The following is a 26,812-nucleotide window of genomic DNA, read 5'->3' as shown; positions in this document are numbered from 1 at the left end:
AATGCCATCCACAGGGGCCTGGACAGGCTGGAGACATGGGCCCAAGAGAATTTTCTGAAGATCAACAAGGCCAAGTACAAGGTCCTGCACTTGGGCTGGGGTAATCCCAAGCACAAATACAGTCTGGGCAGAGAATGGATTGAGAGCAATCCTGAGGAGAACTGGGGATGCTGGAGGATGAGAAGCTCAACATGACCTGGCAATACACACTTGCAGCCCAGAAAGCCAATTGCATCTCAGACTGCATCAAGAGAAGCATAGGCAGCAGGGGGAGAGAGGTTGATTCTCCCCCCTCTACTCCACTCTGGTGAGACCCTACCTGTAGTACTACAGCCAGCTCTGGAGCCCTCAGCACAGGAAAGACAGAGACCTGTTTGAGTGGGTCAAGAGGAGAGACTTGAAGATGATCAGCACCTCTCCTATGAGGGCAGGCTGACAGAACGAGGGTTGTTCAGCCTGGGGAAGAAAAGGCTTCAGGGAGACCTTAGAGCCCCTTCCATTATCTAAAGGAAGCCTACAAAGAAGTCCCATCTCTGGAAGTGTTCAGGGCCAGGTTGGATGGGGGGTCTCTGTGGAAGGTGCCCCTGCCCATGGCAGGCGGGTTGGAACTAGAGGATCTTCAGAGTCCCTTCCAACCCAAACCATTCTGGGATGCTATGATTATTCTGTGTCATTTCCCTTGTGACTGACTGGCAACATTTCCCCTAAGTGCAGCATCAGGAATGTTCTCACTTGTGGAGACCCCAGAGAGCTGCCTTTGCAAAGCTGACATTTCCAGAGTGTGGAAGAGCAGGCTGCACTCATCACTGTCACAGTGCGGGGACTAAAAAAAAAAAACACATGAAAAGTGGGCAGCTTTTCAGGAAATCCTGGCTCAGAAGATGGCAAATCCTGCTTCAATAAAGAATTAATCTGGGAGATTCATTTCAAGGTGTGGGTGATGGCAAAGATAAACTAGAATGCTAAAGAGCTTAAGTATTCAGGGTCACCTCCAGCCTCAAAAGACATTGTATTTTTTCATTCTTAAAATACAGCAGTAGATAAGAGGGAAAACCTGGAAGACACAAAGTAAGGTTTGATTTTGATTTCTGTATTTGGAGGCCCTTCAGTCAAGACTTTTCACACAGGACAGATTCTCTCCTGCAAGCACAGGACCCCAAGTGTTTTTCCCTTTTGAGGTCTTTGAGCACTTCTAATGGATTCTTGCTGAGATGCTTAAAGGCTCTCTCCAGTCCCACTGCTCTAGGCACTCTTTAAAGCATCCCTTTTTATATCTGCCCATGAGCTGCTAAACTTTACTCTTTCATTCTCTTTATTGATATTCATGCCATTTATATCTCCACCTGTTTGTTTCTTCTGGAGACTGAGCCCAGATCTCCCACACAGACCAGCAGAGGTTTGATGATGTAGCTCACTTAGAACAAGAACACACGTCTCAGGAAATAACTTCAATGACTAAAAGAACATTCTATTACTCAAATACTGCCAAGTGGATCACATGGGGAAAAAAACAAAAAACAAACAAAAAGCCAAAACAAACACCCTCGCCCCCCCACCAGAAAGGACATTTATAACATTCGAATGCTTTGAGATAGCAGTAGGAAGTAGATAGTCAAGACTGTTTTCTTAGTCAGGTTGGAGAGCAGAAGCTGTGTTTTGCACGTACCACCACCAAAAGCTCACTTCATCCACATCCCTGGTTTCAGGAAAGAGCTTTATCTCCGTTCTACCAAAACATTAAAATTAAGTTAGGGAGAAGATTTGTTCTACTCCACTTGTGTCTCCCCTTTCCAAATAACAGTTTCACCACCACAGATGATTACTGGCACTTCCCCAAAGATCAGCCACATCCCTTGGGGTTCAGCTGTCTGACACCTGGCATGCTGCAGAACAGCCATGAGAATCTGGATCAGCTTTGTTGTACAGAAATGGTTATGGAGTTGTGAGAAAATCCATAAACTAAAGACAAGCAAGAAAAAAATGCAGACAGAAATTAAACTACTCAGATGGTTCCACTGTCAGTGATTCAAGACAAAAACAGTGACAAAAGAAGCTATAAAGCCCTTAGAAAAAAAATTCAGAATTAAATGACAACAATTTAGCACAAATGGTCAAGAATAAGCTTGAGCAGTAAAAGAGAGCCCTTTCCCACCTGACTGATGCCAATCTGCCAATTAACCCACCACCCCTTAAGTCTCTGCATCTGCAGTGGAGGACACATTAATACCATAATAATCCTAGTTGACTACTCCATGCATTAGTCAATAAATTATCACTGTGTACCCTTACACTGCATGTGTCCTGCTTGCCCAGTCTCTCTGCACACAGAGATGCCCAAACAGAAGTGACCCACTGGAGGGAGGGGTACAGAGTCTCTCAGTCTGCAGGAGCAATCTGTGAGCACATTAAAACCATAAACATGGCATCCAGACACTTCCATGGGGCTGCAAAGCACAAGCAGAGAACAATACTCCTGATTTTGTTCAGGAGTTAACAACACAGAGGCAGGCAATGTGCTGATACGGACACCTGGGAGCAAGTGCGCGAGTTAATTCTATGGCTTTGAACAGCATGCCAACAACACGCTGCTTCTGAGTATCCTTCTCTGGATATCCAATATGTACCCGAAAATTATATCCCAAAAGCACAGTAAAAGAAGCTCAAGAGAGATAAATAGACTGAGTGACAGTGTTGCTGCTGCTACTGCCATTTCTGCTGCTTAATCTGACTGGTGACATGAAATAGCACATGTAGATGACAGCTGCTTTAGAGCCAAAACCATCAGATCAGCTCTCTGTTTTCCGCACAGCAGCAAAACATCTAAATTTCTGTGCCCCAGAATGGGCACCTGAGACAGCACTTCCCAAATCCTCCAGAAGTAACCTGTGCTAGGCACCTCTTTAGGTCATTACCCACAAAGGTAATCTGTATCCAGTAGGATCAGATTATGAGCAAAATCAGCAATACTCATGGAGCCATTTCAACCTGACTGCCCAGTTGTCTTCTTTGCATCTCTGACAGATTTTCATTTCCCTTGTATGATAAGAACTTAAAAATCTGCAAAGAATATAAAACTCATGCACCTGCTTATGCTACCAGAATATGGACAAAGTACAGCCCAATTTACTCTGGCATTTCACCTGTGCATTGAAAGGAAAGGTAGAAATAATGTAATAGGCAGGTATTAAATAATAGAGTTGGTAAGGGGAGCCAGAGCAGACAATGTGAGCGCATTTAAATTACAACTCATACTGACGTCCTGTGACACTACCAGGACTTCAGTGTAAGGTGAAATGGAGTTTAGGTGAAACTCTATTGCAATTCTGAAGAAATCATAGAATACAGCAATGTTACCTTTAGAACTGACTGAAGAAGGAGGAAAATAATGAAATGGAAATTATTTCCACTACTTTTTCTCCTGTGTTGAAAATCTGTTCTGAAATTGCAGGTGCATCTTCTCTCATCTGGGTAGGCAAAGAGTGAGGGATCTTTAGCACTCACTCTCAGTGGACTTTATTCTCTTTCACATCACATTCTGCCAGTGTGATGCTCACAGGGACTGAATATGTCAAAGCCATTAGGAAAAGCAGAAGAAAATGCTGCACTTCTTAAAAATCAGTAAATAATTCTGGATATGAACAAAAATGCTCCCATTACTGGAACCTTCACATCCATGCCCAGGGACAGAACATTGCTATGCATCCCTGAATCCCTAACAGTGCACCACATCTCTTACATCAGGAAACAGAAATGATGAGTTTCTCTTGGTCTCAAGTACCCAGTCCTCTATGACCACATTTCTAGGTAACAGAAAAAAGAAAGATCATAGCTTTCGAATATACTTGCTACACAATGTAAACAATTATACTGTATAATAAATGAATACTGTGAACCAACACCAGTCTCTTTTTGGATAGGATTCACCTCTGTTTCCTGCCCATACCCTGTTGTTTACTGAGGCATTGCTCCTTTCTGTGTCTTCTCTCTTCTAGACTCAAGAGCCCTGCTCCTCAATTTCAGACCTTACCTGGCTCACTTCAGTATCTCCTTCCACCCACATTAACTGTGCTGCTTTGTCACTTTTCTTCCCTTTTCAAGACCAAAGCCCAACTTTCCCTGGTTTCCACTGCCGATGTTCTTCTAGTTCCAATGTAGTTACAATCCAAAGGGAATGATGACCAGGGAGATATGGAAAACCCATGAGGATGGGAGACCAAGACCTCAGAAAGCAAGCAGAAGGAAAGGTCTGAGCTGCCTCAAGTGCTGTCAGATGGACAACCAGAAGACCAAAAAGTGGAGTCAGGGACAAGACATGGAAGACTAGAGATTACATCAGGTCTATATTGCTGTTTCAATGTAATGGAAACATTTCTTTTTTAGTTTTTAGTTCTGCCTCCATTTGATAGTGTGCCATATAGAGTCATTAAGAGCTGAGTGGATTTTTATAGCTGCTATTAGAATTGAATTTTATCTTCCTCAAAAAAGATTTAATAAATTAAATTTCAAAGGCAAAAATAATCACTTACTGCCATGCACATTCCCCCATTTTCACTGTGAAATAAATTCATCAACAAGAAAGTTTTCACATGATAATCAATATCCATCAAATTCTGAATTTCAGCTTCAAGTCAAAGGCTAATAATCCTTGAATTAGTGACACACAGCAACACATCTCTGTTCTTTCTGGGCCCCAGGGCCTAAGCATTTGCATAAATCACTAATACACTGAATTGTTGATCCAGATCAACAAAGCTTTCAAATGCACTGTCTTGTTTGATAGCCTCTATAAAACACACCCATAGCTCAGAAATGCTGATCCACACTAATGCATTTACTTCCAGTATTTGCTATACAGTCTAATAAAAATATTAATGCACTAGAAGTGCTGATGCAGCCCCATTAGAGCAAGATTTCCTCACCATAGAAGCATCCTGGTTTTCTCCCCCATGAGCTATGCTTTCAGTAAATGTTAGGCTGGAGCACACCAAGGAGGAGAAAATATTAAGCAGTTCTGTCCTCATCAGTCAGACAAGGTCATGGTGATTCAGAAATGATGACGTATTTCTTGCCAAAGAGGCAAGGTGAGAGGAACAGAGAATAAAAGTACCCTAGCAGATGAAGGAGAGAAGGGACAAATGTTGAGGTAACTACGTTCTAGGACAGAATCAATTTTATTCTGCTGTAATTTGGTTGTGTCAGGTTGTCTGGGTGTGTCAGGTTGTAAGTCCTACAGGTCCAGAATTTAGTGATTCCCCAGGTGAGTGAGGAAAGACCTCGGTGGTTTGAAGAACACAGTGAACTTCTACCACTGACTCCAACTGGTGTGACACACATTGGTCCACCCATTCCTCTGTCACAAAAGCTGCACAGATTTGGGAACAAAGCTTCTTATAATCCAGAGCACTGTTTTAACCACCAGTGGGGGATCAGAGAGAGCCAGGCACAAGACGCTATACTACAAACCTGGCTCTTGTAAGTTTGGGCACTAAGCTGATGATATGGAATGAGGGGTCTTGTTTATTCATCACCTTGGAAGGTGAGGTCAAAGCCAAATGCAACTGCCAACATCCTCCTTCAGTTTAACGGCATACTTGTGATCTCTGGATGCATACATTTGTAAATAAAAGGTATTTAATTAATCAAATAAACACGAGCGTTAGTCCAAGCAAGTAAATTGCTTGTAGAAAGTGTCATTAAAGTAACCAAAACTGGACACACTGAGATAGTAATTTATAAACACTTCACATATTCTAACCAAGACCTGTACTAAAAAACCCACCCATCACTAGAGCACACCAGCTACACCAGTTCTACAGAACACTGAATGAAAACTGACCTAATAACTACCAACATGTTCCAATATCCTGGGACAGCTCCTTATACTTAACAAAATTTAATAAGTTACTACCAATTTATTAATCTACTTCACCTTTTAATGGACAGATGTTTTTGTTGCTACCACTCTATACATGTACAATTTGCAACATCACTTTTCAGCAAATGTCTGTACCTGCTGACCAAGGGCAAAACACTCCTGAAGAGTGAAAAAAATTAGTCCTGCACAGAATCGATGTGTTACACTTAGGAAAAGCCCAGAAAGGCTGAGGTGAGATAAACATGTAGCAGAGTAAACACTAAGGCCACCACAGCAGGCCCATCTTACGGGCAATCTGTCCTTCTGTGAATCCATTCCTGTCTGTGGAACACAATTAAATTTGACTTTATGTGACAGTGCTCCATTGAAGCTTCAGAGTAACATACTTCAAAATACATTTATAGAACAAATTAAGTATCTTTATAGGTGTTCACACAAATTCTTTTTCTATGTAGGTTTTCATTCAACAGATAAAGTTGGGGGCAGATCTATAACTACTATAAATAAGAATATTTTACTCAGCTGAATTTAATGGATTCACTATTGAAACTGATTGACTGAGGTTACAATTTGTTTCATTAACTGGTTAAAGGCTAGTAGGATGAACCTATATCGTTATTGTACTTTTCTGATGCATTCCACAAAATGTTAAAAATACAACTACATAATCAGAGATGGGTAGAAGAAAACTTTAACATCACTCTACTCTTGGGTAATAATGCCACACACAGAGATACACACGATGCTGTTGGAAAGACAAGAATGAAAATGGACTGTCTTCCTAAAGTATACTCATCATTAATAATTTCTCCCCCTGAATGCTCCCACAAGCACAACTCCTCACTTACACTCCAGTAGTTCCTTTCAAAGGAAACCCTTAGAGTATTTTATAAAAAAAAAGTAGATTTTGTAGCTCATATATGAGAATCAGTACTGATATGATAAAGAAACTCAAAACAACCGAACTAAGAATCCTAAGCTAAAAATAAGCATTATCACTCTGCAAGCTGGAAGAACTATCAGATTCAAATAAATGGTAAAGCTGAAGAATTCAAGCAGAAAAAAGACACAAAGGAAAAATCTCTACAAGAGAAACCCACTGCAATAGAGAAAGCAGGAAGTAGAACAAACATGAGTAAGAATGTTGGAAACATGAAGTTATTTCTGAATAGTTATGACTGCCCTCTCTAATGGAGAGCTTCTTTATCTAATAGCATCTGTTGATTTCACTGTGAATTGTGTACTCTGGTCAGGAAACTACTTTTTAATTTCAGACTGACTGCTTATGTCCTCTGCAAGACCTCTGCTCTGTTGGGCAAATAAATGTCTTGGGGAATAAAGAACCCATTAAGGTCAAAATGATGGTTTCCTGTAAAAGGCCAATGTGCCATTTAGCCTCACATATTTAGAAAGGTATACAGTAGCATGAGTAACAACTTTAACTATAAACAAAATTTGCTCTGTCGGGTTGATTTCTGACAGACAATGTCAGCAGCAGCTGAAATGTTTTTAAAGAGTACCCTGCACAGGACAGGACTTCTCCTAGGACCAAAGGAGAAACCCTTCAAATCCCAGAGACTTTACCATACCAGGAGCATGCCTCTAGCTATGCCGTTTTGGAAAATTTCAGACTTGACAGTTCAGGCATTTCCCAGAAGCACGTTAGAGAAACTCGCATTGTTTTGCTCATGTTTAAAAACCAAAGAAAAAAAATATTTCCTTTAAGAAGCTCTACACATACAGTGTGAAAGTACAACTTGGCAAGGAAAAATAACAGCTCAAAAGCCATCAGACGAACTGGAGCCAAGTGCTCCTTAGCAAAGTTATTGAAGTTTGCTGCAGCTGACTTTGCTGAAAACTCCATTTCCCCTGAGCAGGCTGCAGCCAGCAGCTGCGTGAGGGCAGCCAAGGTTTTCCTACAAATGCAGATTCCTCTCTCAGCCTCAGCATCAAAAGCACGTAAGGAGTTTCTTATTTCTCCTCAAGCTCTGGCTGGGTGGGAAAAACAGCACAGGAAGATGGTCAGCACAGAAAGCAGAGAAGTATCCAAATTTATGAAGATGAGCTAAGGAAACTTTTATATATGCTAAGAAAAGCTATGGACCTCCAAAGCTTAGAATGGAATCTAAAATTTTAATCTCAGCATTTCAGAAATACCCTTCCTGTTAGTAAACAGCTTTGCAACATATTAAAAGATGTGTGTCTTATTTCTATTTCCATTAAAAACCCCAAGCTACTGACACTTCAGTTACTCCATTAACAAAATTGGTAGAAAATCGATGATGAAGCATCTTCCTCAGTAAAACATGATAGGACCACCACTATTAGAGGATGCAGTTACCTAATCTTTACCATAAGTAATTTAACACAGAAAATTCAAGTTACTCCAGTTCTGGTGTTTCCTAATTTTAAAGAACTTTGCAGTTTTATTAAGATTCCTTTGGGGATTTTTTGGCACCTAAGCAGACATGGATACTGATGGTATTTATGCACAGTTTTATGACAGTATGAAAGCATCCTGTTTGCCTTTATTCTGAGACAGGGAATATTCACCAAAAATAAATTGTGTCATTCCAATCCAAAGGGCGGGAAATGAACCAGCTAGAGAACTGAACTAACCCAGCAGTCAAACCAAAACTATGTGGCTCAGAAGAACTTAGTGTTTTTACTCAAATATTTATAAAATGGGAAAACTGGCTACTCTGACTGATCTCCAGCTCATCTGCTGGTGTCTGACACCCAATTCTTTAAGCATGCCAGCCACATGTACTTGTGCATTTACAGTTTTTACACCTAGAGCCAATGTGAAAGATGCAGCTGCTGAACGTTTTAAGAGCAGAAGGCGTGAAACAATAACAATGTCACATTCTGAAATTGCTGTTTGTTTATGCATTACTTAAAAAAAACCCCAACAATTCACTACCTTGTAGAGAGGCTTGAAGTCCCCTCTACCCCACATTCACTCTTAGGACAGTTCTTAGCCGTTTTAACTACTGTTATGGTTACACATGTGCATATAAACACTTGCAATACACTGACAATTCAGCACTTGAATGTATCTATGCAGCTACTGACTAGTATTTTATAATGTAGACATTGCTTATTTTGAAACAGAGAGGCTGGATTAAATGTTGTTCCTATGTATCCTTTGAGCTCAAAGAAGCACGCTTTAACAAAGATCTCCCAAACAGAGCACATAATATTCAAAGGAATATAAATTATTAAAGTGGTTCAGTTACAAACATGCTTTTGAAAACACCTAGTGTGCTTATGTTATACTCTTTTCTAGCCTCTGCACTTAGATATAAATACAGCTGACTTGATTTTCAAATGGAATCAACATCTAAAACATCCCACTGCAACCTGTGGTTTTACAGAAGTTTTTTCTTTTTTTACTATGGTAATACACCTATAGTTGGCTAACAGCCAAGCTCCTGAGAAGAAACACTACTTGCTGTGGAAGGACAGGAAAGATTTTGCTTTTTGGTGCCACCCAATGGACATCGTTAACCAGGAAAAATTTGGAAACTGAAGCAATGATGGCTTGATCCAGGGAGCTTGAGATCACAGCTGGAACCACAGAGACACCTGAGCTTAGAGAGGAAGGCAGTAAAGCAGCGCATCCACTGCTGGTCCCGTCAGGCAGTTCGTTGAAGGGGTATGGACAAACGCCACGTTTCCTGCAAACAGTCCTCTGTCCTGAAATCTGCACATCTATAAGCATGGAAAACACCTCGTGACTCTTTCTTCCCCTACAGCTAAAGTGAGCGTCCAGAGTAGTCAGACAGCACTCCTTTGCCATAGACAGCAGCCATCAGAAAGGACAAGAATCTTCACTGTATGCTCAAAAAGACCATAACTGCCCTGCATATACAGAAATTTTGGTAAAAGCAAAACTATATTCCAGAAGTCAAATCAAACTGTACTTTGGTCAGTTTTATGCTATGATAGCAAACTTGTTCAAAGAAGGAGGATCCTTGGAATAACTAATGATGAAACCCAGAGCTGTAAGACAAGTCTAGACCAAACTCACTGGTCCTCTCCTGATCTCTCCCTCCCTTCACACAACAGATTTATTAAGGCATGGCCCAGAAGTCCAGGTCAATTACTGGGAAAAAGCCAGGGCACAATATATCAATTGAACTACTTTCTAGCTCATTAAAGGTGAAAATAAAAGGGATTTGAGCTACAACAACCTCTTGTGCGCTTGCTGATGGGATTTGTGATTTGCTATTGATTGTCCAAGTGGAGGCACTTAGTTCTCCTTATTTTACAGAAAGGACATTTTGTCATTAAAAAGAGTGACACAAAAAATCCAGCCCAACAAACCTCAGTCATAGTTGAAGCTCTGGGAAATATGTAGTTACCTGGTTTTAAAACTCCTCCCTTATTGACTACTTTTACAGGGCTTTCCTTAGCAATTTTTATTGCTACTTAAAATTTACGCAGAGCACAAGGCCCAAGTGACTTCCAAGCTGGAAGATACTCTAGCCCTTCAAAGACAACCAAACCTACTAAATTTCTAAAACTAGTGTTCTAGTATCTTAATTCCTGACCTGCCCCAATTAGATGTGGGATAATGACTATGAAATAGAACCCCATGAATTGAATTACTTAAGTTAGAGGCCATATGCTGAAATGAACAAATATGAAGGGGGAAACATGCATGCTAGAAACAATCAGAGGTAATCCTAAGGCAGATATAGGCAAGTAAGTCAGAATTTGAGGGAGAAAAGCAGAAGGATCTGAAAACTTGTTTCCTTGGCCAGAAGCACTGGGCCTTACAGATCTCCCTCACTGGCTCTGGTGCACAATGGCTCTAACAAAGTTTCCTCTGAAAAACAGAGATAGCTTTGTTGTTTTCATGATGTCGGTTTCCATAAATTGAAGCTATTTTCTTTTAGAGCAGTCTCCTTCAATTCAGGACCTGAATATTTGTTAGGTGAGGAAAACAGCAGAACACAGCATGATACTTTCAGTCCCGCATTGCATCTCAGCCCACCAGCCAAACTACTGCTCCAAACCAGTAACTGTGAACCCTTGAAAACCCCTATAAGCAAGACCTTGCTCTGCTCAAACATCCTGGAGCATTTTTTATTTGCATTTATTTGCAGCTTCCTATTAATTAATTTAAAATAATACTTTTGCTTTGTTTGTATTCAATTAATTAGATTATGAAGTTTCTGGCACAAAACAGCATGCTGAAATAGGAGCTTAGTAACAGATAAAATACTGCTCTTTCAGGCATTGCTTTGTCACAGACCTAACAAATAAAGACGAATTCAAACAACATCTCAACTTTGTTTTTTAATGGCTAAGACAATTACAGTCTTAAAAGAAACCACAGTATGAAAGGCAACCACTGAGCAGAAATATGCCTGGCTCAACAGGACCCATCAGCTATCTTGGGCAGAAACAGGAAGCTTCCTTGAAACCCTTGGCACTCTCAGAAACCCTGAACACATTTTTTTGGCTTGGCTTCCTTTGTCACTATAGAGCTAATTGTAAAAAGAGGTCAAATTATTTTTGTGGGATTTCAAATTCAGAGCAAAAGCTAGTACACATCATTAATCAAGTAAATTGCCAGTGCCTCATTCTGCAAAGTAGATTACTTAAGTTATATCTCTTTTTCTGTAGGTCTGATTAAGGACAGAGAAGACAAATGAGTTTTCAGCATTAAAGAATCGAAAAAATATATTCTTCATAATTCATGTGTGGCACTAGGAGGGTGCGTTGGACGCTTGGTTGCTTTTTAAAAGGTCATGCATAGAAGGGCATGCACCCAATCTGCTCCTCTGAAAGGTACCCTAATTCTGAAGTTCTCTACAAACAAAACCACCAACCAAAATCCACAAAGGGGCATTAATGCACACCCTTCACAGCATAGCATGAAGACTCAACAAAATGCCTTCGCAATCAGCAGAGATTTCCAAGGTGGATGAAGAGAACCAAGTGCCCAAATGTTGTTGATGTTCTGTAAGAGCTGGACGCTTTCCGTTTTCCTGAGATTAGTTGACAAGGCTGTGTCTAAAACAACAGCTTAAGAGAAAGACACATTGTCTCCCATGCAAGGTAGCTAAAACACTAGGATAACTGAAGGGGGGAAATTTTCTCACTTATCTTTACACTAAACAGTGTCTCTTGACCATGGACATATTTTACTTTTGACCAGACATACCTAACAGCAGACAAGAGCAAATTTCAAATCTCCAAACATACTTTGATTTACTATTCTAAATTGGCTGCTGGAGGCTCCTCATTTTGAGTGATCCAGACTATGGATGGCAGCCAGTCAGTCTTATACTTCAAACAGCATTTACACATTTTCAGATCTAATTTAGAATCACAGAACCCCTTCAACCTTCTCCCAGTACAAAATCCAGAGGATACCTGTACATAGTGACTTATTCGAAGATTTAACACAGGCCCACCACTTTGTATAAAGAGAACTCTTCTTCATCTGGAACTGGAAACACAAAATGTAAATCTGCTTGCTAAAACAGTTCAGCAAAATAGGTAACAACCCAATTTGCACCCAAAGAGTTAATGGGATTTGAAGAGTTTACTGTACTTTGAAACAGAAAGAAGCTGGGGCAGGGAAAGACCTCTTTCCCATCATGTCAGAGTTCAGCAAAGAGACATCCGTGAGAGCAACTGGCCCTCTCACAAGAGGCTGGGTCTGGAGGGGTCTTTCCTGCCCCCTAAGAGTAACGGAATAGTGCACTTTCCCCAAAACAGCTGAGGTCTCTGCAGCATTAGCCAGGAGCATGTGCTGAGCAGTGGATGGGCTGTCACTACCCTGAACAGCAGTGAAGTCAACATACTGACAGTAAAAGCAGAAGTCCAGGCATCATTTTCTTGTATTATTTAATCTTTCATGGCAGCCTGCTTGCTTCCTTCTCTCTATTCCTTTGCCTATTCGCTACCTCCTTTCCCATACGGAGTAAGTACATTAAAATAACAGGGCATAGGCTCCATGACCATTCCCCCCTCTTTGCTTTCATACCTGTCCCATCTCTGGACCAGGCATACTGTCTTGTCTCAGCAGAAAATTAACTCTATCAACAGCATCTGACACAAGAGGATAAAGCCACCGATGGGAATTTTACTTCCTATCTACACTCGTATAGTATTGGAGAGAATAAGTAAGGCCACCATAAATATATGACCCTTATTGTTCCTAATGGGTCTTAGAGCGAGCAAAAGGAAGCATATCCTAAGTAAAAAGCAACTTCATAGGCTAAGTTAGTATAAAATGAATCTTAATATATATCACCTTGCAAGCTTCTTTGGGTAGAAATCAACACCTACTCTACAAGCTCACATTTGCTAACATTTGTGGCCTGATGTGACACTATCTGCACACCTCCAGGCACTAACACCATAAAAATAAGTAATTACAGTAATAATACAGAGGGGTTTGGAACAGCAGGAAGGGAATAAGCTGATATAGATGTGCCAGAGAAGTGCTAGAAAGTTCTGCAGCAAAGACTGAGCCACCTGCTGACTGCATAAAGGAGAAACCTCTTAAGAGGCTCCATAAGCAAGGTAAAAACCATCAGCAATAAGAGAAAAGGAAGAAGACGACAGAGAATTGGAGGGAGGGACAGAGGGATAACACATTCACAGGTTTTAAATGGAGTTAATGCTGCCCTTAGCTGGTTTACAAAGGCAGACACACCTGACCCTTGCTTTCCTCTCACAACAACGTGCTTCAAGGTACCCAGAAATATCTGTCAGGTACCAGACATGAGATGGATTTTATGGAACTTTGAACAAAGGTGGAGAGGGCAGGAGGAAATGAGGTGCTAATACTGATCATAACAAAAACTGCTGGAACCAGCCATAATGGGAGAGTGGGAGCGTGTCTGAAGTGAAAATGAAGGTGTTAAGGGATGCACCACACTACATCAGTGTCAGAGACCGCCTGGAGCCTCTGAGCAACTCAGAAATAGACATGTAGCATGACTGCCCAGGCACTGTTCTTTGTGGTCACCGCAGTTGTCTGAACCCTCTCAAAAATTACAAAGCAAAAGCTTTCATATTAATGAAGCCTTGAGTGGCAAGGTTGTGGGAAATACAGCCAGAAGACGGAGACACACTTTGTAACAAAGGCATTCTTTTACTTACCAACTTTGTTTCCACTTTTCAGTTAATATGAATACATTGGAGGGCACAAAGGTAATGAAAAGCCAGGAGCTGTGGTTAATACAGCACTCCCCAAGCCTCAAGTGACTCAGCCCTCTTTAGCAATACAGAACCAAGCTGTACACTCTCCTCTCTCCTACCACTTAAGTGCCCCATCATCTGTATTTACACACAGGTCCACAGCCATTCCCCTTTGTACAGGGGGGTAAGCAGAGATTAAAGAGGCACAATAACACTCAAAACATTCTGAGTAAGTAGAATGGCTTTATAAAAGCTTGGGCAGTGATTATTCTTCACTGATTCACTTCTGTTTCTGTCTAGACTAGCCTATCATTTGTATTATGCTGAACTGATTAAGGGGGAAAAATCTCACTTATATCCTGTCTGCCAGGCAGTAGAGGACCTGAGCTGGCAGATCTGCACCAGAAAGGGCCTCTCTGTGCTTTTGAAGAACTCTGAACAACAACTTTTAAGAGCTGTAGTTCTGAGGGAACACCGGATCTCTGAATCCAAGCAGTTTTGCTTTGCCCTCTCCACCGAGTGCCTAAGACTCCTTACACGATAAACTATCACCAGGAGCCTGTTCTCTCTTTTCTCAGATGGTGCAGTGTACTCGGGCAGTACCCACACCTTCCTGCAAGGGACTAGGTGTTGTGTCCAAATTAGACTACTTTGTCTCATTACCAGGTTTTTATGCTTGGGAGGAGAGAACAAACAAACATACAGCATTAGTCCTCTGCACTATGAGGAATACGTTTTCCATGTGTGCACACATGGTGGATCCTGTCACCTAACACACAGTCCTAAGGGACACTGGCTCTTAGGCACTTGCTGAGTTCACCTGCCATTTGCTGCTCACCTACTCACCATGACACACACCCACCTCACAATGGAATTAGATGCCAAGTAGAAAGGACGCAACCTTATCAAGGAGAAATGTTAAGTGCAGGTGAAATATTGTTAGGAATAAGAGTCTTGAAGTTGCAGTGAAGCAACCAGAACCTTAGCACCCTAAAGACGAGTTTCTAACAGCTCTTTCTCATTAAACACAGCACACCAGTGCACAGGGACTGGCTCATCCAAAGCCCTCGAGATTCAGAAGAGAACTGAACTTCAGCAGCCTGGGCAGGAGCTGGGGCCACTGAGCCCTCGGGTGAGGCACCACCAGCATCGGATGGTGTTGGACTTCTCTGATGGGGGTGCTCACAGAACCCCTGCCAGATACAACTTGAGATGTGCCTGGACTATAGATTTTGGTAATCTATGAAGTAGGCTATTAAATACAAAATACTTCATTAAGTATAAAACATTGCTTTTGTGTCTGTATTTCTAATATGTTTCATCATTACACCAACTTTTTATTCCGTCCATGAACTGCCCTTATTTTAATAAACTAAGCCTCGAAATTTGCTCAGGTAGCTACACTAGCTGATTAATGACACTTGTACAAGTGGTGGCATCAAGGATCTTAATGAAGTCTGGAAAATTACTACCTTGCTAATTCAAAGGTGAAGAAATAGTTAAATAGGACTTTTATTCAGAACATTTCCATGCATTAAGATGACTTTAATGCAATTGCCAGGCCCAGCCTTTGTAGTTACCGGAGTTACACTTGTTTATTGTGTCTGAATAAATTTGACACAAGAGTGCTCTCAGGCACTGCCATAAGGTTTATGTATGCTTGGATGGTACAATCTGCATTTCTATATTTTGAAATATTTAGGTTCATCAATAAAGCTAAAAGGCAGGGAATTAAAAATCAATACAAAAGCAGACTTCTTAAGGCAACACAGAGAGAGTTCATGGAATACAAAATTGCTAGAATTTGTTAAAGACAGGTGCAGGGAATGAATTTTAAGAAGGACCCAGTGTTATCATTATGCAACTTCACATAAAACAGGTAGTAAAAAAAAAAATCACACTTTGGAGTATGAAGTGACAGATACAAAGGTCATGAAGTAACTCCTCTGCCTTTTCAACCTTAAGTAAATTACTGCACAGTTGATTAGATAAATTACTGAAAGGAGCTTGGGTCACCTTGATCCAGCTCCATTGCTGTTGCAGGCGGTGTGCTAATACGCTAGAGGAGGCAATGAGCTAATTCAATATGGCAAAGTCTGCATTAACAGACTATTGTTTCCTATTATTATCCTAACATAAGGAAGGTTGCAAAGCATCCCTCATCCTTCTCAAAACATAGACAGGGAAGCAGTAGGTTTTTGTTTGTCTTGCGAGAGCAGTGGCCTTGGACAACCTTCAGAAAAAGTTACCACGTACAAGTACAAGCATATCTGCGACACGTGGGTGACGGAAAGAAATTCCTCAGACTTATGCTTTTAAAATACAGAAAAAACTGAATGAGAAGGAAATTCTCTGCCAACACAGGCACTGACAACCACATTGCCTTTCAAATTAAAGCTCTCTTTAATCTCATCTGAAAACTGGTGTCAGCACAACACTCAAAGACAACTTGAAACAAGGAATACTGGACTGCAGTTAGTTAAGGGAAAGCTCATCCCAATTACTTATGCCACTCTGAAAAGCTGTTAGGATTATTTTATCTGCCATCCCCTGTGTCTCTCAGCCAATGCCCTGTTTAAAGAGAACTCACAGGCAAAACAAAAGAAAAAAAAAAGTACAAAGAAAATAAGTGAAGAATTAAAGGCATCCCCAAATGCTTCTCATTATGCATTCACTGGATTGACCACACTAATACCTAAGATAAGCTGATTAACAAGGCTAATATGAACTAGATAATACCAGATACCTAATCAGATGGCAGCTGTTTTCTCCACACTTCTTCCTAACCTAATCTCATGGGCACTCACTACTTTAAAACCTTGACCAGTGCAGGTCAGCAATACCCTCACTATCCCTGCACCCTGTTCAGCAGGTATTTTAGGTTTCTTCTTCCTTAGTTTGATCATTGTAAACCAAACCATTATTGAATCTTAGTGACCTGTACATCTTGGAAATCAATGGCAAACTGATAGCATTTACAGAATCTCTAGGGCAAAATTTCATAGTGTCTGACTGGTGTATTTGTACAGTCATCAGCAGAGGGAAGACCTCTGGGTTTATTCATTCAGTCAGTCAGCAAAACTTCTAGAAATACAAATTTAAGTGATTCTAGAGCTTGCTAATCAAATATGCAACTTCCCAAACCCAGTATTTCCCACTGAAAACCATTAATTATTATTACTACCACCATCAAAGGAAATTTCAGATAAAATACTCATTCAGAGTTCCTTACACCAAACGGTGTTCATAGTTTTTAGTGTGATCTAACCAAAAATGTTTCCCTGAACTTGCATTAAGAAATTACTAAACTGCATTTTCCTAACAGCATGTTGATTTTGTGAATTGAGGTATGGGCCCACATTTTCTAACATAAACTGAATGGCTCAGAAGATTACATTTCCTATAATGCAATGCAGATCTTCCTCTGAGGGATCTGTATGATATATTATAGAAACTGCATAATTTTGAATAATCTCTGGAGATGCAGTCCAGAAAAGCAGGCCAACCCAAAAGGGAGAATGGAAAACATATCATGTGTCTTAACTACAATCCTCATCCTGTATGTAACTGAAATACTAAACAGGCTCAAAATGAAATACTGCAGAGCCAAACAATAATAGAAATTAAGCATTTTCAACCTGAAAAGTGCTAAAGTATTTCATTTTAATTAAAGAAAAATCTAATTGAGTGTTTTGAAATTCCCACTATACTAAAATGTCCTATTTCACGTTCTAGTACCAATCTGGAACAAACTCAAATATTGAAATGCAGGCATTCCCACTGTGATGGAAACTTCAAATCTTCCCTAGCTATAATCACAGCTAATTCCCTCCTCTAGTTTCAAAGGCAAAACTAAGTGGTGTGTAAGGAGAGTAATTTGCCCTTCTCCTATGGATTTTTTTTTTTCTTTATAAAAGTCTCAATTTTCTGAAATGTGAGTGCTTCCAGTGAAGCTTGGACAGGTACTATTTAGTTGCTCATCTAACTTTCAGTTTTGCAGTGTTTAGCCCCATATTCTATAAAGCCTTTGATCCTCATGAAGTCATGCCTCACCTTGAAATGGCTATCCTGGGTGGCTTTGGAAGTAATGGGGCATTTTCATCTCCCCTTGGTAGGTACAGAAAAGGCAAGTGAAAAGGATGAAAGATAACTGATGGCCTCATAGTCCCTTCCACAAATACCATCACAGGGCCAATCCAGGCCCTTTCAGTTCCATATGGATATGCTACCTGTATAACATACAGGAAAACTTTGCAATTTGAACAGATCTTGCCATTGTTTTGCGCATTTGGCAGAAGACAAGGCAAGTTCAGGCTAATGAATCAGGCCTTGAATCTGATACCCATCGCTCTTTCCAAGAATTCCCTTGCTAACATCTGTAACAACTGCCAGAGCAAAAAGCCAACACAACCACCCCATCATGACTGCCACGACCACTAACTCAGCTTTCTTCCTCCACCTGTTAGTTGTATGAGCTTCAGTCTTCCTCATTCCTGCATCCCTATCCCACCCACACTAGTGTCAGCATGCTGAGTCAGCCACTGTTGCACTCTCCTACGTTGAACAGCCCTTTGTAATACTGTCCTGTGTGAGAAAGCTGAGAGGCGTGCTCAGGAAGCACCTCAAGAAATAGTACTGCTCCCCTATCTCCATTTCCTCATATATCATGACCTAGCTGTGCCACACTGACCAAAGTTCCTTTTGAGAGAAAACATCTAACACAAAATGGTATCGCATCGGCCATGAGAGGTCTGGAGAAGCAAGAAACTGAAACTGGAGGTGGTCAATTAGCAAGAGCCCACAGTGGCTCTTACTCTCCCTACCTTTTTGAAAAGCCTGGGAAAAAGGCATGAAAAAGGCTGATAAACACAGGAGCCACTCACCTGCAGTTACTAGTTCGAAGTAAATCCTGAGTCTAAAGCAGCAGCAAGTCTCTGCTACTCCCTGAAGGTTATCTGGTAGTTTTTAACATGCTGTGTAAGTAAGTCATACTGTATGGAGCATTTACTTAGTGCCGAATAAATTCCTATCCAAAAGCAGCACTAATGCAAGGATAAATCACATGGGGACCATCATACCATCATGGCCCAACTATACCAAAGCCATCCCACCAGCAGAACAAGGGAAAAAACAACCTCCTTCTGAAAGAGGCAGCATTACTATAGGGAACTTCGAGGGGAGCTAAAACCTTTTTTTTTTTCTTTTTACAAGTCAGACTTACAGCACCTCCTGCATGACTACTTTCCCACAGGAAGACTTCTATTTTACAATGCCCTTTCTCCTGCATTGCTTTATTCTCACGTATTTGCAGCCCCCACTCCTGCCCAGTACATGGTCTTTTCTGATAAACACTTAGAAAAATGCATCTCCTGAAAACATCTGTGCTGTTGTTGTGTAGCAGGCAGTAGAGGTAAACAACATGACAGCCACAAAGGCAGGCTTTCAGCAAAGAGCACTTTTGATGCTGCAACAGCGACACTGATTGCTGACAGGTACCTGAGGCAACACCTGAACACAACTGCTATCTCCCATACCTGGAGATCACTGAAAGGTCACAGCTTCAGGGATACAAATATACATATGCACCCACAGACAGGAACTCCTGCCAAGCTTCATTCTCACCTGTTTCTCGAGCATGACATTTATTGAGCACAGCAAAGGTGGTTTGCAGCGCTCCCACTGCAGCAGGTGGCTGGGCAGGGCCATCAGGGCCTCCTGGTGCCCCGTGCCCACCAAAATGCCTTGTGTGCAGGTGAAGCAGCTTTGTTCTTAAAGGTATATACAGCATGTGACAGGGAGTTGTTTTAAAAGCTTCCCTCCATGTTTTGCACACACACTGAGAGTGGCCTGTTTAGAGCAGGCAAGAAGCGCAGCAGCAGGACCAGAATTGAAGTTATTGGATTAGAGGCTCACTAGTTCTCCTTACTGCCTTCAGCCAGGTCTGACCAAACTTGTCAGCTTCTCTGAAAATTGTATGACATTTGCAGGGCACCAGGCCTCAGCCAGCGCCTGCTGTGGCAGCCCTCAAGGAGCCCACACTGCGCCTCAGGCTCCCACCGGGCGATCCCTGCCAGGGCTCTGCCAGTCTCCACTGGGCACCTCTGAAGAACAACGTCATTTTTACCTTGTCTCCATTTGAGGCAGAGCCATTTCAAACATCATTTTGTCCCCCTTACTTACTTAGTAAGAAGAAGTCTGTAATAATGAATTGCTGGCAATACAGATTTTTTTGCATTCATACTTCTAATCAGGTTTCCAGAGTGTTAAACCCCCTGATGGCAACAGCACACCCCCTCAAAACCCTTTTGCAGCCTTCCCTTTCTAACCTTTCCTCCCCTTTCTAGCCATCAGGATTACACACAATATTTATGACCATAATTACCCCGTCTCTTAAGAGAGTAGCCGTCTGTGAAAACCAAAGTATACTGACCGATTCTATATTTCACATTAATAAGTCTCATAAATAAACCTGACTTAATTTACAATAGCTGCTTTCTCAGAAGTACAAAACTTGCATTCCAGTTTATGATTCCTTGCTGGCTGTTTTAAACATTGGGGTGTTTTTTCATACTAGTGCACATATTTTATAGCTACTGCTGCTTTATAATGTAAAAAGAAAAAAAGGTAGAGAACAGGCTTGATCTCCCCCAATTCAGTAGTAATAGGTAAGTAAAGTAAAGTAACAGCAGTGAATATGCAGTTTCTTGGAAAATTACTCTTGCTCCCATTATGCTTTGAAAGACACATTAAAAAAAGTCTTAGAGGCTTCACTATTACTCATGCTATAATGTGCTACACAAGAGTAATTTCTAATATTGTCTATCTTGTAAAAAACCAGCTGTGGTGACATTAATAATATTTTGTGGTTAAAAAGAACTGGCCTGGGGACTTAGAAAATTAAAACTCGGGCTCAATATTTGATTGTTATGTATTCTCTGTGCTTTGTTGGATATAGAATTTCACCCATCACTCTAATTATTTATCTTCTAGCTAATTCCTCCTTCATCCTTACTGAGCAGCCATATAGCTGCATACACATGAATGCTAACCAAACTCGCTCCTTGCCTACCTTCACCAAAGACCTCAGCTACAAAATGAAAATGCAGGGAAATGTGTTCACATCCCTGCCAACTGCATGTTCCCAGCGCTGGCACACTCAGGTCAGAATGCACAGGCACAACCTCTTGGCCTTCCTGAGACCTCATGTGGCACACAGTCACTATCTGGCCACCTGCTTGGCACAACAGTGTTTCCACAGCAGCTCACAGATCAACCCTGCTTTCATAAAGGGACTGGGATAAATGTTCAGTAATTTGGATCATTTCAAAGAGCAAGGATTTTCCAACATTAGCTACAATTGAGGAGACACTGGTAAAAACCAGTTTACAGTATGTCTGCCTGTTGAGCTTTATGCTGGGTGTGACTTCAATATGTATTTGTGTGCAGAACTTGTGGCTTCTTACTGAAATGGGACTTTGCAGAAGAAGAGCAATGGGTACACAGCGCAGAATCACCATGTGTGATCCAAACAGTAAATCTGTTCTACACCAACACAATAATCTATTGATTACTAATAAAACTAGATTTATTTGCATTCTATTCAGCGCATTACCTGCCAAAAATCTCTAAGAGAGAACATTCTGGAGATGTATTATTATATTTCAGTATTTCATATTTCCTCCTATTTGAAATAACTCTGCAGTGCAGCATTTTATCTCATTTAAACTAGTTATCTTATGCCTGTGAGATTTTTAAATTTTTTTTTTTTTCAGAACATTTAAATAGCTGTCTGCTATTCAGTCAGCTCTGGGGCACTACATGCAAATCTTTCTTACTCTAATTGCACCTAAACTTGAAAAGGCAAGGGTCTGCATAATGTTTTATTCACACTCCCATTGTGTTACTGCATCCAAACAACAATAATTTCAAGTAAATCCAGAAATACAGATTTAGGTTCCCTCTTAGGTAGAGATGACATGGCTAGCAGAACACAATGTAACAGCAACAGAGCCATATGTAATAAAGTCACTCCAGTGAAAAGAAATCCCCAGATGATGTAGGGCTGGCATAGCACTATCTATGTAAAACTATAAATTCCACTGTTTCTAATAATTTATAAGACTTGCATCTTATCAGCATTATTAACTGCAGTTAGATTATCAAAAACTCAGATTATTATCTGCAGTCTGCTTAGTGGTTTCCCTTACAGTTCTAGCTCCTGGAACCATGGATAACAGCAGAGACTCTGCTAACAATAATAATTATTCACAGTTGATAGTTTCAAAGAACAGCTAAAAAAGACTTTAGACCTAACAAAATGAGAACAAAAGCATTCAGATCTCTGTTTAAAGTCTCATTGTTTTGCAGACAGAGACTGGAATGTTTGACTCCCCAAATAAGTGGAGCCTTTGCTCATTGCCCTAAATTAAAGAAACTGTAACATAAGCTTGTGACCAGCCTTGGCAAAATGTAAATTCCATCAAGCTGAGAAGTATAGAAGGACTTGAAGTTCCACTTAGCTGGATCTTTGTGTCTCAACATGCATTGTAAGTTTTGAGCTGCAGATAGGAACTTAAGAGAAATGTTATTAAAGTTCATATGACTAAAAACATTACTTTTTTTCCTCCAGATGAGAACAGATTTTTTTCAAAATACAGTCTATTTCCAGAGCTCTAAATAAATTGCACTGTGCTGATCTAGTGAGTCAAAAAAAATCCTAAATGACCCATTAGGTTTTATTATCTTAGACTAAGAGAAGTGCAGAAAGCAAAGCAGCAATTTTTTTTGTAGTTTTTTCCAACAATATCTTAATGACTGCTAGTAATGCAGTCATTCCAAAACCTGAGTTTAAACAGAATAACTAATAAAAAGGGTTTAATATAAGAACTCCCATTTAAACCACTGAAGTTCCACCTAAAATTTAAAGAAACGAAGATGAGAGCAGAGATGTGCAACTCTTGGTTTTCTCACTTGCTTCCTTCCCATCAGATCATCTGCACTTTGTACAGAGACACTGAAATAGCAACTGGAACAGTTAGGAACATAATTATGTGCTTTGCCAGAGGCAGTAAACACTGGAATATCATTAGAAGACATTAAATTATCTGGAAGATGCAAAAATCAGGCACTGAATATAGTCCTGTTCTGTAAAGACAACACCATATTTAAAAACATCTCTGCATGTTAAATTTGATGAACAGTCCCACTGACTTCCCTGGTAGTTCTCAAAGGTGAACTTCACTGCCAGGGCTTTGCTAAATTAAAGACTGAGCTCAAATGTAGGTCAAATGTACCTCAAGACCTGATTCTGGTCTCACACAGAGTTTGTAACATGAGCCATCTCTCTGAAGTTGGTGGGTACAAATCTCTTAATTAGTGAATTAAACAGTAATACTCCCACTCAGTCTAGATAGATCAAATGCCACTCAACCAACATTTTAAAATGTAAGGGAGAACAGAAGCAGACTTGAAAAATACAAGCTGTTGGTGAATTAAGTAGCAGACAAACTGGAAGTAAGTTTTGAGGTTTCTCTCTGATATCTCAAAGCAAAAGTATGACAGATAAATCAGTCATGACTATAAGGTAAAAACTAAAAGAGAAAGGTTAGCCCACCCTTAAAATGATTTAGTATTTCCTTCTGGTAAGTTGGAAGGTAAGCATTTCTGAATAAATTACCCTTTTAAGTCTTGATTCATGCTTCGGTGCTTTTTTTTGAACATGTACTTAAGTTCTGTTGATAGGAAAACTTACTAATTCACCTGCTAAAGTACTTTTCTAAATTGAAACCTAAATCAGCATCTATAAAAGCTTTGCTGAAATCAATGGGAATCTTTTTATAGGCCTTACTAAGAGCTCTGTCAGCCACTAAGTCAAAGGAGACCAAACCAAGAAGTGGAAAAATCCAGGATGCTTCCCCTGGAAGAATACCTCCAAAACCTCTGTACTTAGTAATAACTGTCTTTCATCCTCTAATATTAAATGACAGCACTAATAATATGCAATATCAAGTTATTAAGCATCTAGTCCTGAGCCATCCAATTAGTCTGCTGCGATGTAATTAAAACAAAACCAACATTAACTCAAAAGTGAAATTCACTTCAGTCGAGATGAGCACAGCAAAGTATAAAAGTTCATTAGAACTAGATGAAATTCATATCCAGATTGGTGTAAACTCTGGGTAATTAGCTTGAAACAGCTTAGCATTATCCAAGGAGGATATGGATAATTGGGTTCAACATCCCTGAAGATCTGCTATGTTTCTTGAGACAATAAACCATTTGTGCTTTGAAGCTGCTTCCCGTTTTCTCCATCAGCCTCGTCTGACAAGGGCTATTGATCTGATAATTTACTTGTCAAAACTTGTTAGTCAAGGCAGGACAAAAGCAACAAGGCGTGTGGGTAATCCAAGAGATGAATTTGTCCTAATGACTTTCAGGGATCCCAGCCACTGTAGTGGGGATCAAACAAATCTCTGAAACAGTTGAGTCTAAGCCAGGGATCACACAGTAGAAGAAAATAAGCAAGCCAAGAATTATTATATTATTTTATGCAAGGTGGCTACAGAAAGATAAAACCAGTGTGTACAAACACACAGCAAAGCATCTGGTCATTTCACTTCAGACCCAGGTCCTCTGCTTAAAATACTTATTCGTGTTAAAGTTCACTGTCAACTAAGGCCTTCCTTGAATTTGTTGTCCCGACTCCAACCATTACCCTGCCTGGAGCAGGTTGCAGCTGAAGATGGAACTGATCATGGGGATTTCTTACCCTGCTACTGTGTCAAGAAATACGATGTCGTAAAACTGACAACATTACCCCTACTGTCTCAACTTCTCTTAATCAAGAGAACGGTTGGTAATCGATTCTAGAAGATTGGACATTTTCTCCTTGAAGGTCTAAGAATATACAGCACATTCCAATCATCCTTCACATTATCACTCATGTAGTTGACCCAAAGTGATAATAAGACAGCCCTGGCAACTTCCCATTATACCTAAAACGATCTTTGGGCAACCTCACCACCTCCCACAGTCTCTTCTGATTTATAGTTGGCTATAAATGAACTTTGGTTGAGTCAGCTCACTAGATTTTTAGTCTGCTGTAGATACAAAAGGAATAAAATCCAGCTCAATTAAGTACTTTTAATCTTTATACATAGAGAAATCAGGAATCAAACTCCTAAAACTGAATGAGGCTGGATTAAAATGCAGGACACATTTCTTTTGTTGAATGTTGGGAGTCTGTATATTCCAGAACTTTTGAGAGACTCTAGAAAGTATGACATTTGAGTGACACCTTTTCCTCTGGAAAACAAGGTTTAAAAAGTGCTCACGGAAAAAAAATAAAACCTAATATTCTGAAATATTACCATGGTTGTAAAAGTTGGGATTTTATGAAAAATAGCAAATATTGCAAGTACTACAAGAAAATTCCATGAGAACAAAACTGTCATTTTGCTACATTAGTCTTCTAAGATGGGTAAGAATGTTACTTTGTATTCAGCACCTCAAATTCTGATGCCACAAGCAACACAGTCCAGGAAGTACAGTCATGTACCTTTTAGACAGCTATATTCCAGACTAGAACAGAAATACAATTTCAAAACCCTCTATAAGCTGGAGAACACATTTGGTTTTGCCCGCCATGCCATCTCCTCCACTGCTACTCTTGGCACTAGAGAAGGAAAGAGACTCCAGCACTGGAAATGACCTGGCGTGATTTTTTCCAGGGATGAAGGACAGTCAGTTTTTAGCATGCAGAATTCAATCCTAATCCACGTCACAATTCCCTCAAGCAGACTCTCTTCTACCAGCTCACTCTGGCAGCTGAAAGTCTGACATTCGCAGAGAAGAGGTAGCAGGGGAAACAAAAAATAGCAAACCAAATATGAAAGGCCTTTCACATCCTAGTGATGAGCAGATATCACCAGCTACAGCAATAAAAATGTTTTCTTTCCTGTGTGCACATGGGAGAAGGAAGGAAAATTTAATTCTAAATGCAAATCTCATGAAAAAAAAGAAATCTTGCAGAAGAGTAAGGGCAGTAGGGAAATCCTAGAAACAAAGAGAAAGCATATATAGAGATCAGAGATAATAGCTCAAGTATTTTTGCTTGTTTGTTTTCTTTACTTGGCTTTAATTAAAGATGCTTCATTTTTTCTACTCACATGGTTCATTTCCCCCTTCCCATCAGCCAGCAAGAAACGTGGCCCCTAAGCACTGTTTTTCAGTATTGATAAGGTTCATCCTCAGTTTTTCCATCTCTCAGTTCTGGCTGTGAGTTTCAAGGCTCCATTTTACCAGGAACATTTTATTCTGTGCAGGATCACAGATAAAATCAACACTGGATCCTTCTCCATAATAATACAGGCTTAACACAGTTCAGACAAAATGGTGAATGCTAATGAAGTCATGTACATGAGACCAAAAGCCCAGTAATTCCACAAGCTAAAGATACTGTTAATCAGGCTTAACAAGTTAATATAATGAAACAGGTTTGCAAGCAGATTTTTTTAAAGTTGTGTGAAAAGAAAGGTCATTTAATATAAAGTGGAGATGTAAGGAAAAGCCAGAGAGTTCAGGATTTGCCCAAAAAAATGCAAAGGAAGGAGAAAGCCAGTTGCTGAAATGGCTGAACAAGAACAACAAAAAATGTGACTGAGAACATCAAGATCAGGCGCCCCATTTCATGGGCCACTGAGGAACTGCAAATGCAAGACACCTGGAAGGCCTTCCACCATGTTGCCTAAGGCGCTTCACAGCTAATTT

At 40.3% G+C, this 26,812-nt stretch overlaps 1 protein-coding gene and 1 long non-coding RNA gene across 7 annotated transcripts in view; both read right to left on the bottom strand.

Annotated features, from left to right (window-relative positions):
- TSPAN4 (tetraspanin 4) overlaps positions 1–26,812 on the bottom strand; it is a 436,626-nt gene that overhangs the window by 122,195 nt on the left and 287,619 nt on the right. The gene's annotated exons all lie outside the window — the stretch shown is intronic.
- Positions 550–14,333, bottom strand: LOC125327050. The gene is made up of 3 exons (XR_007204123.1): positions 14,321–14,333; positions 6,972–6,974; positions 550–646 (listed from the first exon to the last, which is right to left on the bottom strand). It is a non-coding gene; the product is annotated as an uncharacterized LOC125327050 (long non-coding RNA).

The sequence above is a fragment of the Corvus hawaiiensis genome, chromosome 6 (assembly GCF_020740725.1).
Source record: "Corvus hawaiiensis isolate bCorHaw1 chromosome 6, bCorHaw1.pri.cur, whole genome shotgun sequence".
Taxonomy (NCBI): domain Eukaryota; kingdom Metazoa; phylum Chordata; class Aves; order Passeriformes; family Corvidae; genus Corvus; species Corvus hawaiiensis.
Note: the sequence above shows the minus strand (reverse complement) of the source record. Positions and strands in the feature narration are given on the sequence as shown.